Here is a 12,303-nt window from a genome sequence, read left to right as displayed (position 1 = left end):
GGACTTCGGTTGTCTGAATCAGCTGAACCGATCGTTGAATGGAAATGGTTAAGTTCGGCTTCTCGGAAACCATTTTCAGCCATTCATGGACAACGATGGAATTTTTATGGATGTGAATACGCCATATCAACAGGACGGCAATTGTTTCCGACAGATTTGAAGAACATTATGGACAGTTCGAGCGAATGGTTTGTCCACCCCGATCGCCCTATATAAGTCCCATTGTACGTTTATGGGACACAATCGAGATGGCAGTCCGTTGTAAGGGTGTGGTTTTGTTTTTGCGTATTCTAGAACTGAGAACAACTGTGGGAGGTGAAATGACAAGTTTAATGTCGCAATATTTCTCACCAAATTACAGCTTTTCACACAGTTTTCAACTCGCTGACGTAAAAACAGCACAATGGATAATGCAACTTGCCAACATCAAAAAGTGAAATAAGTTTATACACAACAATGTTAAATATTAACTCTCTGAAAGAACATTAATCTTAAGCACAATATTATGAAAGATTAATGGAAGTTTCTTTACATTAACACTACATATACGTTATGATGTTGGTCAGTACTACGACAATCGTCCGATTCCGGTTCAAAGTTCGGTACTGTTTAGGATGTGATTCAAGTCCACGGTGGATGGTTAGTCAAGTGACAAATCTGAGCGCAAGATTACCCGAGGCCGCTGGAGTGCACGCAAGATGCTGAACCAACAGAGTTTACGCCTCTGCACGCGGAATTCACCTTGGGCTGCGATATGCTGCTATCTGCAAGGCCGCTCACTCCCTCTGAAATTCGTAAAAAACTTATCTGGCCTTCGCTGAACTTTCCAGTAGAAACTTTCCCTGTGTTTCTCGTTATGCGAGAAAACATGTATTCAGGCCTAGTCTAATTATGGGGCGATATACACGTTCATGGTTGGAGCAGCGTGCTTATTATAGTGCTCTCTCAGTTCTCGCAAGAACAATTACCTAATTTGGCTGGTTCGTTTCTCCACAGTTGGAGTGCAGCCGCCGTGAACGCAATGTCCACACCAGATTGTTCTCTGCGTGATATGGAGCGGTAAGCACTCCGTTCTGCACTTGACGCCCGTTCCGAGAAGAGTCCCCCGAAAAATTTCTCTCTTGTCCTACTCATGGCAGAACTGCCTCCCTCCATTGGGTTACTTTTTCACGTCACGGCTTTTTTCGACCAATATGAGCGTTCTTCTCATTTTGTAGGAACAAGGATCTATTTATTTATTTAATTTTAAATATCGTTAGCAGACTGTACACACCATCAGCAAGGCGAAATGAGTACCAGGTTACTCTCTTATACAGCATTCTTTAGCAACATATCGAACTTCCTGTCGATCTTGTACTGGAATCGCGCTTTGATGGGGTGTTGTTGCGGTCTTCAGTCTGAAGACTGGTTTGCTGCAGCTCACCACGCTGGCGTGTCCTGCGTAAGCCTCTTCATCTCTGCAGAACTACCGCAACCTACAGCCACTTGAACCAGCTTAATGTATTCACACCTCGGTCTCCCTCTAGAATTTTTAGCCCACCGCCACATAACCCCTCCCCCCCTCCAACACACTCACATATGCTGCCATAATCAAATATATTCGTTGTTGGCCCAATATGTGTAGTAGCGGTTCACGCTTTCGTTTACTCAGATTATGTCATAAATGTTTTTTTTTCCCCACTTCGGTTCACAACTTTATCGTTAGTTGTCCTATTTCCCCATCTAATATTCAACATTCTTCTGTAGCACTAAATTGTATTACAGACCAACATCATCAGAAATAGTTTCTAATATATACATTTATTTTTGATGTTAACAAATTTCACTTTTTCAGCAATTCCTTAGTTATGCAGCCTATCGGCATATTTCTGATATCCAGTTATTAGTATGTTCGTCGTGGAGCATTCTTTCAAATCCATTCGATGACAATGGTAATTTCAAGAATTCTAGCCATTCCAAGAATCATTAAGGATAGAGTCCTCTGTCCGTAAGGCGACGAGCATTTACGAATGACCGATCTCAACCTAAGACGATTATCATGCAATCTTGGATGTCTATTAGTTATACAGCAGGGTTTACTTGCCTAACACTTATTTTATTTTTATTTTCTGACAATCTCATTCTCCCAGTGCAGCTCACCTGAACGTAGGTGTATGAAGATGGTTGGATCTGATGGGGGAGCTGACTCAGGAAAAAATAAAACCTGTACCGAGGTTCATCATACACTGTCACTGAGAACTAAGTGGGTGAACTATCTCGCATATATATTTACATCGGCATTGTCAGCCGTACAGGAATTCAATACGCAGCGGTCGAATGTGCACAGTGTGATCATTGAGTGATCACAGTAGGTGCCGCATAGCCTATGAATGTTGCCCTTAAGTTGTCGCATTCGAGATAGCAAATTTCATTTTCGCTACATTTTCGTGCGTACTTATTTGAGCAGGTGTGTCAACAAACACAAAATTTAACTATCTATATTCATATCTTTGTCGACATATCTCTAACGAGTTTCGTGTACCTAGAAGTGTTTCCTCCCGTCTGTAGCGTCGTACTGCGCAGCTGGCAGCTCGTGCAGCACGTACCCTGGTCTGTGTGAAACGCTTTCAGTCGAACTGCTCCGAGAATTCCCCTCCCACTGCTCACTTGAAACAGTTTTGGCGAATTGTGAGAATTCCTCCCATCAATTTCTGTGCTTGTGTTTTCGCGACCTTCCAGACGGGATATTTACATCCGACGGCAGCCTGCACATGGCGCCGAAGATTACTTGTGCGCTGGCGCAAGGTCAGCCGCGGCTTAACCAGCGCGCTGCAGCTGTCAGCCACCCTCAAGTTCTGTTTACTGCTTCCAGACTTTCCAAAATATCTGTCTTCCTCATCAAAAGCAACAAGCTTGCTGCGTTTGCTAGTTGCTGTCTTATGTTTGATATAACCTAAGGGACGGATACAGGAAACGTCGTACATACATTTTTAAAGAGCCTTATAAATAATGCGTCCTTCGTAAGATCTGGAAGCTGGAGAGATCTGGAGAGACTGAATAAGAATGTAACCGTTCTTTCCACCAACCTGTCGTCTTTATAAAGTTGTGCCCGAGCGCCGAAGGCAGCTCGTCGGTCGTGGTATCTTCTTCGGCGCAGCCTGCCATGCTGTCATCTGGAACCTGTGAGTGTGCTTTTTATGGGATGCCACTTGCCCAGGTTAGTCTCTGTATTACAGAAGCCAATATATGTAGTACTGACAATGGTGGTAGGCGACACTTCTCATTAATGTTTCCTTTTTTGTTATTCTTTAACAAATATTCACACATTTTACGCCCGCATCTCGTGGTCATGAAGTAGCATTCTCGCTTCCCACGCCCGGGTTCCCGGGTTCGATTCCCGGCGGGGTCAGAGATTTTCTCTGCCTCGTGATGGCTGGGTGTTGTGTGCTGTCCTTAGGTTAGTTAGGTTTAAGTAGTTCTAAGTTCTAGGGGACTTATGCCTCATAGATGTTAAATCCCATAGTGCTCAGAGCCATTTGAACCACAAATTTTACATTGTCTTTTAGAACACTCGACATAGCTTTCTTAATTGTACGGTAACTTTTCTATCCGCTTCCCATATAGAGTGCGACATATCCACCCAAAACAGAGATAGACTACTGGCGATTAAAATTGCTACACCAAGAAGAAATTCAGATGATAAACGGGTAATCATTGGACAAATATATCATACTAGAACTGACTTGTGATTACATTTTTACACAATTTGGGTGCATGGATCCTGAGAAATCAATACCCAGAACAACCACCGCTGGCCGTAATAAGGCCTTGATACGCCTGGGCATTGAGTGAAAGCTTAGATGCCGTGTACAGATACAGCTGACCATGCACTTTCAAGACGATACCAAAGTACATCAAGAATAGTGATTGACGTATTGTGACGAGCCAGTTGCTCGGCCTCCATTGAGTAGACGTTTTCAATTGGTGAGAGATATGGAGAATGTGCTGGCCAGGGCAGCAGTCGAACATTTTCTGTATCCAGAAAGGACCGTACAGGACCTGCAATATGCGGTCGTGCATTATCCTGCTGAAATGTAGGGTTTCGCAGGGATCGAATGAAGGGTGGAGCCATGGGTCGTAACACATCTGAAATGTAACGTGCACTGTTCAAAGTGTCGTCAATGTGAACAAGAAGTGACCGAGACGTGTAACCGATGGCACCCTATACCATCACGCCGGGTGATACGCCAGTATGGCGATGACGAATACAAGCTTCCAATGTGCGTTCACCGCGATGTCGCCAAACACGGATGCGACCATAATGATGCTTTAAACAGAACCTGGATTCATCCGAAAAAATGACGTTTTGCCATTCGTGCAGCCAGGTTCCTCGTCGAGTACACCATCGCACGCGCTCCCGTTTGCGAAGCAGCGTCAATGGTAACCGCTGCCAGGCTCTCCTAGCTGATAGTCCATGCTGCTGCAAACGTCGTCGAACTGTTTGTGCAGATGGTTGTTGTCTTGCAAACGTCCCCATCTGCTGACTCAGGGATTGCGACGTGGGTGCACGATCCGTTACAGCCATGCGGATAAGATGCCTGTCATCTCGACTGCTAGTGATACGAAGCCGTTGGGATCCAGCACAGCGTTCCGTATTACCCTCCTGAACCCACCGACTCAATATTCTGCTAACAATCATTGGATCTCGACCAACACGAGGAGCAATGTCGGGATACGATAAACCGCAATAGCGATAGGCTACAATCCGACCTTTATCAAAGTCGGAAACGTGATGATACGCATTTCTCCTCCTTACACGAGGCAACGCCGATCAACTACAGTTTGTGTATGAGAAATCGATTGGAAACTTTCCTCATGTCAACACGCTGAAGGTGTCGCCACCGGCACCAACCTTGTGTGAATGCCCTGAAAAGCTAATCATTTGCATATCACAGCATCTTCTTCCTGTCGGTTTCGCGTCTGTAGCACGTCATCTACGTGGTGTAGCAATTTTAACGGCGAGTAGTATACTTGTCCGGTCCTCCAGAACGCACGATACAAAGTGTCTAGCGCAGCCGAAGTACTTCGTCTCCCAGGCGCGCCAGATCGACCCGAAGGTGTCCGAAGCACTTCAGTTGCAATATTGTTACTCTTATGTTTCTCAAAAGTAGTGAAATTTTCTAAATAAAAAGGGTCGAAGGGTTACCATGACAGATTGTCATGCTGGTAACTGGGTTAAATACAATGAAAAGTATATAAGAAATTAATAAGAGAATTTAGGCATTTTGTCGCCAGCACCCGAATTTGCCGACCAATCAGAAGCAAGTTCAGTAAACTGGCGGACTCTTCCACGGGAATTATACATACTGTGCCATTTGTCGCTTGATTAGTACCGAACCCCACTTTTGTACCATATGCTGCATGAAGGCGAGGTGGGTCTCCGAGAAACTGGCACACTGTCACTCAGCAGCCGCTACAGCGGATACTCTCTGGCATGAAGAAGTGCCCGTTCAGCATAAATATTTCACTCGTGTTATTCAGCAAGTGAAAATGGCCAATTTCCAGTGAATTAGTGTTGGTCATCAAGGAACGCAGGTGAAAATAAAATTCCGCTGACATGAAATACTCGTCTCTAGGTAAGTTTCTTAGGGAAGCCCACAGCTTTAGCTGGCATTAGTGGCGCTCGCTGTAGTGCAATAGTTCGAGTAACGAAGATTTTTGGTGAGGTAAGTGGTTTGTGAAAGGTATAGGTTAATGTTAGTCAGGGCCACTCTTTTTTCTTCTCTACCTGTGCCTCTGAAAGGCACACACTAATCGCTTTTTTCCAGGCGTCTGTCGCGCAGGTGGGAGCCCACGACGCATTACGTGAAGGTGGTCACTTAACTTTCTTAGCGAAATATTTACGACAGCAGTTTCCGCTGCAGTGACAGTCTCATATAAAAATATTTTCACAGGTTGAGAATTTGCGTTACAAATGTGTAGAAAATAACATCCTATAAACATGACAGTGTCCAAAAAAATTTCGTCGTCATTCACGCATTTACATACATTTCATAACTCTTAAAGTACGATTCTTGGTTTCCAACAACCTTTTTCACAAACCAGAGTCCCTAACCACTACTCATTATTCTTTACCTTATTCGTCGACACTTCTTCAATATTTCACCATAACAGATACGTAGCATAATCAAATGACTCATATAGCATCAGCTTATTGATCATAAACGTACCGCAACAGCGTAATACACATCGTCATCATAACATCATAAAACCTCAGCCAAATCTCAAAATCGTCGTAGCTTCCTCAAATAATTTCAAAGCCTAAGAAAAATTCTCTCCTCATGACAAAAGTGTCATCTACCTCAAACGTACTTTAAAAATCATGATCCCATACCAAATACATCATTCAAAGCTTTCATAATATCACAATGATTCCGAAAAAATATGAACAGTTCACAAAGTACAGACAAAATACAATTTCATAAGTGTGAAGTAATCCAACTGTGTAATTGCGTAAACATCTGTCACTGGTGTAGTAAAATTAATGTTTCTCAGTTAAATATCCAGATAGCTGTGTAATTTATGTGTTAGAGAAATATGGTACCGATGTGCAAAGTTGTATAAGCAAATACCATATTAGCTAGGGCTCCTTGTGCTTGCCATACACATGGTACACAAAGTAAGCGTGTACCCCCCTGAGAATTAATATAATTATATCCTGAGGTGTCACAGATTACAGCAACGGAATGAAATGTATCACGGAAAACCTTTGTATCATTGTACTTCAAATTTCTTTAAAAATAAATGTTTTAAGTACAAAATTAATCCTCAAATACGTGTACTGTAGCGCTAAACTGTGCGTCTTGTTGTAAGATAATCTCCATGGAAGTGTCGTAGTTATCGTCCTCCGAAAGCTAAGTTCTCCAGAAGTCAATGTACTTACCTCATGATAAACAAAAGTGAAATGCTTTGCGTATAGATATCGTAGTTACTTCGGTTATTGCGGTGATGAAGTAAGTACTGTACTGTAACGTATTGTTGTGCTACAGAAAAGGCTGTCTCATTGTAACTATACCACAAAGTTACTACTAAAACATGTTTTCCTTTCCAGAAGAATTCATAAAAACTGTGCAGATATAAAACAGATACACCGCAAAAGCACAATGTAAATTGTGTCACACATTAGTAGCGTCGTGATATAATCGTGTAGCTATCAAACAAACCAAATGCTAAGTCATCTTTAATCTCACAGAAAGTACTTCAAATAAAGAATGTCTTTTCAACTAAACCAAAATGTTGCATTAAAATCTCATTAACAGTATATGTTCTAAGTATGTAAGCCTTACATAATCGTGCAACTAACAAGCAAGAATGTACAAGTAACAACACTGTGTCGTCTGTTCACTATAATGCATTAGTAATTTCTGTTTAAAAATGTTCCCTAGGTTCTAGACTGAATAGTTAACTTTAAAACATTGCTGCAAAAAAAAAAAAAAAAAAAAAAAAAAAAAGGCTCTGAGCACTATGGGACTTAACATCTATGGTCATCAGTCCCCTAGAACTTAGAACTACTTAAACCTAACTAACCTAAGGACAGCACACAACACCCTGCCATCACGATGCAGAGAAAATCCCTGACCCCGCCGGGAATCGACCCGGGAACCCGGGCGTGGGAAGCGAGAACGCTACCGCACGACCACGAGATGCAGGGAAACATTGCTGCCTGTTAACTGTTTCTCAGTGTGACAAATTGTACTAGTAGCGTGAAGTGAAGACTTTTATGACAAAGACTAAGTTAAAAAACAGATTATCTTTCAATAAACGGTTTTACATGTGAAATGTGGTGTGATCCTTTACTCTTCCTAGTGGACAGAGTTTAAACTTCAAAGCAATTGTCATGTTGTATACGTCGGTAAGGAATGCTAAAAATTTTCTCAAGGTTAGCGTCTATGTTATTTTTCGCTGAGCCAGCCGGCGCACGTGGCTGCCTGCGGTGCGAGTTATAGTCTGTCTCTTTGTTGGCGCGCGTCGCTATTGGGATTAGGAGACCTAACAGTTACAATATCACCTTGACGAGAAGGCCCTGCCCTGTTTGAAGCTCGCGAGTTCTGGTGGAATTCAGGTCTTCCCATATTGGAGCGCGAGTGTCCTCTGAAACGCGTAATTCTTGTATTACCTGTGTCAGCTGATCTTCTACTTCACGGATTTCTCTTTGGTGTTGCGTATTAATTTGATTCTGATTTTGTTTGAATTTCCTAATTTGTTTGCACTCTTCTGTGTCACTCAGATCATCATCTACCTTTGCAGATAAAGCACTGATAATAAACTGATCCGAAAGTTTGGCTACTTTCTCCGATAGTGTACTTATTTCCTCAGTGTGTTTTTCTGAACCAAATTTCAGAGTGTCCATTTGTGTTGAAATCGTATCTAATGTGTCCTTTAAGTTTTCCTGGGTTTTTGCAAGTTGCGTAACCGAATAGGTATATGCAACTGAGTCAATTTTAGCTTGCAAGGTCTCATGATTTTCATGCAGTTCTTTTATGGCTGATTCGTGATTCTGTAATGAATTTTCATGCCGTGAAAAAATAGGTTGGACATGCTCACAAATTTGTGTTTTTACGTCATTACAGACTTTTTGACATTTCGATTCGATTTTATGCAACTCAGTAGTTAAATCTTCACGTGTATGTTCAAGCGTATGTTACACTCAGTCTAACTTTTGAAGCTTTTGTTCCATTGTGTCTAACTTTTGAAGATTTTGTTCCATTGTGTCTAACTTTTTAAGATTTTGTTCCACTGTCTCTAACTTTTGAAGATTTTGTCCCATTTCTTTCTGATTTTGTTCAAGTGTTATGTCTAACTTTTGTAACCTTTGTCCCATTTGTTGCATTGACTGTAATAACAGTGCACTGGTGTCTGAAACATGTTCCTCAGTGCTATTCGACAGTGCATTTGAACCGGCAATATTCGCATTTTGAAAGCAGAAAATATGTCTTGATTTATTTGAGAAAACTGTGAGGACGCAAAACCTGAATCTACAGTATTTGCAAAATGGTGTCCTGTCATTTCGGAATCCCGAGGCGAGCTGTTGCCGACCGATCGATCGATAATTCTTCCCTGTTCACTAATTGTTTCACTGCCTACACCATTCTTTGCTGCCCGTTCCATTTCCCTATGCACAATTACCAAATTACTACTCTGAACATTAGTTAATTCATTACGTGGTGGCGCTAACACACTGCTTTCATCGTCACTGTCATTTCTCAGTTTACTTTGGAGCCCAGTATTACGTTTTTCACACGTCATTATTGTCACAATATTTCACACAACAACACAGAAAAACACAATTTGAAGAGCAAAAATAAGAGAATACATTAACATAGCACTGAAAATAATATCTAGTTAATTGCAAGTGCAGCTGCGAAATACTTGGTGCAAATCTACATGCATGCCACAACTGTTTTACTGTACAACAACGAAAGACTGCAACTACCTTAATATCATCAAAAGTCATAATATATATAGCAGTTCCCCACGTCCACCACTGCTGGCAGCTCACCTCCAACTGCACAACGCTACGCGCTGTTAACATCCAGCTGCCCAACACTACAATGGCGAGTATTACAACAATGCCAACCAGCCACTGACTGCACTCAGCACAGCCAGTGATTTTTCATACAGAGCGCTATGTGGCATTAACCTCGGGCGTGGATGTGTGTGATGTCTTTAGGTTAGTTCGGTTTAAGTAGTTCTAAGTTCTAGGGGACTGATGACCTCCGAAGGTAAGTCCCATAGTGCTCAGAGCCATTTGAACCACTGTTTTTGTAACAAATGTGCAACTGAGTGGAAAAGCAGTATCCACAGCATAATTATAATAAGGATACTTCATCTTTATGTAAGTACAGATATATTTTCGACAAATACTTCCTTGCCCCTTACAATTGATCCACTTGTATCTCTTTATTCACCAAGAAATAATTTTCTTTGTATTTAGACAGTGATATCCAGCAAGATAAACATGTACATGAATGTAAAACACCTGAGGATGGGCACAAGCCGGAAACCAGGCGTGTCACGAGTAAATAATCTTTTATTCTACAAGAATGGCTCTCAGCCCTAGGGGACTGAACTGTTGAGGTCATCAGTCCTCTAGAACTTACAACTACTTACACCTAACTAACCTTAGGACGTCACACACATCCATGCCCGAGGCAGGATTCGAACCTGCGACTGTAGCGGTCGCGGGGTTCCAGACTGTAGCGCCTAGAACTGCTCTGTCACACCGGCCGGCTTTTATTCTACACCCTATAAAGGAAGATTCACGGAGTCCAACAGCATCCACTGTGGATAAAACTCAAATAACAGAAAGTCGGGACTGGCAACAGGAAAAGCTGTTGTGTAACAAAACACCTAAGTACTAATGGTCGCACAACACTTACTCTGAGACTAGCTTGCAGCAACTTTTACATTTGAAGACCTTCTCTGTTTGCTAGAAACTCATCAGAACAATCAGGAAACTATTCTGATGTTCCATACGCTTGTATTTTGTTTGTTAGGCTGCAATGTGGAGCTGTACCGAACGCAAGTCAAGGAGCGAGGCTTATAAATAATATAAATAATAATAACAATATAGCTTCTGCGAGTGAGGATAAGAATATAATCAGATAATCCATAATATTTCAATGTATTAAGATTAAACAATGTTATTTCCTTACACATTGTCTGGCGTGCGAACAATGGCATTCGCGGCTGATTATCTCACCGCTCTAAGGAGCGCGAGGAGAGAAAAAGCTGAAGTACAATATTAAAACATTTGCTGTTTTTTCACCGCAACTACATAGCGTTTGTCAACAAAAAATGGTTCAAATGGCTCTGAGCACTATGGGACTTCTGCTGAGGTCATCAGTCCCCTAGAACTTAGAACTACTTAAACCTAACTGACCTAAGACATCACACACATCCACGCCCGAGGGAGGATTCGAACTTGCGACCGTAGCGTCGCGCGGTTTCAGACTGTAGCGCCTAGAACCGCTCGACCACTCCGACCGGCGTTTGTCAACATAAATGTTTTTGGGTATGGTACCGGGTCATAGTGCACAAAACTACTGCTGCTGGAGAAAAACAAACGTTTCGGCCACTGCTGCAGTGGCCTTCTTTTGGGTCTACTGCTGCATTCTGTCTATGCAGTGTCCCTTATATTTTGTTGCTACTGTGCAATGCGTATGCCATTACGTCATAATTTAAAAAGAACCTGCGCAGGAGAGCTTATGTAAAGTTTGGAAGGTAGGAGACAAGGTACTGGCTTGAAGAGGATCTTTCAGAGTTTAATCTTTTCATGAGGACCTACGTGACTCATAAACAGCCCCAACGGGTGGAATTTAAAGGTGTGTTCGAAGAAATAGTGAATAATATTTCTATATATTCTACTAGACACATACCAGCTAAGAAATGTCAAATGTCAGGGTCTCAGGAGACTTACCTCCGACAAGACAGAAGTAGGGGTGGAGCCTTCCACTAAACTTTTACTAGTATAGTACTGTGCGAGTTGTCTACCTGAGCATAGTCATCAATCAGTGCATTGTTTTGTGATATCGGAGTACGATAGTGGTAACTGGCTCCAGCTACTTAATCTATATGTATTGTGTTATCACCAGTTTGATCTTTTAGAGTGTTTCATTCCTTTTCCGCATAATCTTTGACCAGTAAATTTATTTTAAACCATTTGAGCAGATCCTTAATCGACGTTTTCCTCACGAAAGTAAATTCGCTCTTGACAACTTGTGCTGTTGTACCCTGTTCAGCACGAACATCATTGGCCGTCTCATCCATCGCTTTGCTTAATTTTTTTTTTTTACGAAATCCTCTATTTTGCTTTCGGGCTCGGCAGATAGATTTTCTACGTGCGGCAACGCTTGTTTCACTGCAAGTGTCAGAAAACATTCGATCATATCTTTTACATTTTCAGGAAGGCCCGAATGGTTTCCGGCAAATCTGATATATTGTATTTATCCAAATGGGGCCTTAGTACGACTTTTACATAGTGCAGCAAAAATATTACCACGTGGCAAAACGTACCTTTGGTAACAGATGCCGACCACACTGATCAGTAGCATGCACTTAACTCTGTGGATAGTGTAATTTCAATTACAAAAAATTCTAAAAATTTAACTACATGCAAAAAAATTCTCAGTACCCAGGAAATCTATTACTGCTGAAGTGGGCCTATTGAATTTGAGATCACTCAGTGATTCTTTTGTCTTTACCTGGAGCTGTATAGGCCAACGATCGTTATTGTAATAAATTCCTAACTCTTTCATTCCAAAT

Source organism: Schistocerca gregaria, chromosome 8 (genome assembly GCF_023897955.1).
Source record: "Schistocerca gregaria isolate iqSchGreg1 chromosome 8, iqSchGreg1.2, whole genome shotgun sequence".
NCBI classification, from domain to species: domain Eukaryota; kingdom Metazoa; phylum Arthropoda; class Insecta; order Orthoptera; family Acrididae; genus Schistocerca; species Schistocerca gregaria.
Note: the sequence above shows the minus strand (reverse complement) of the source record.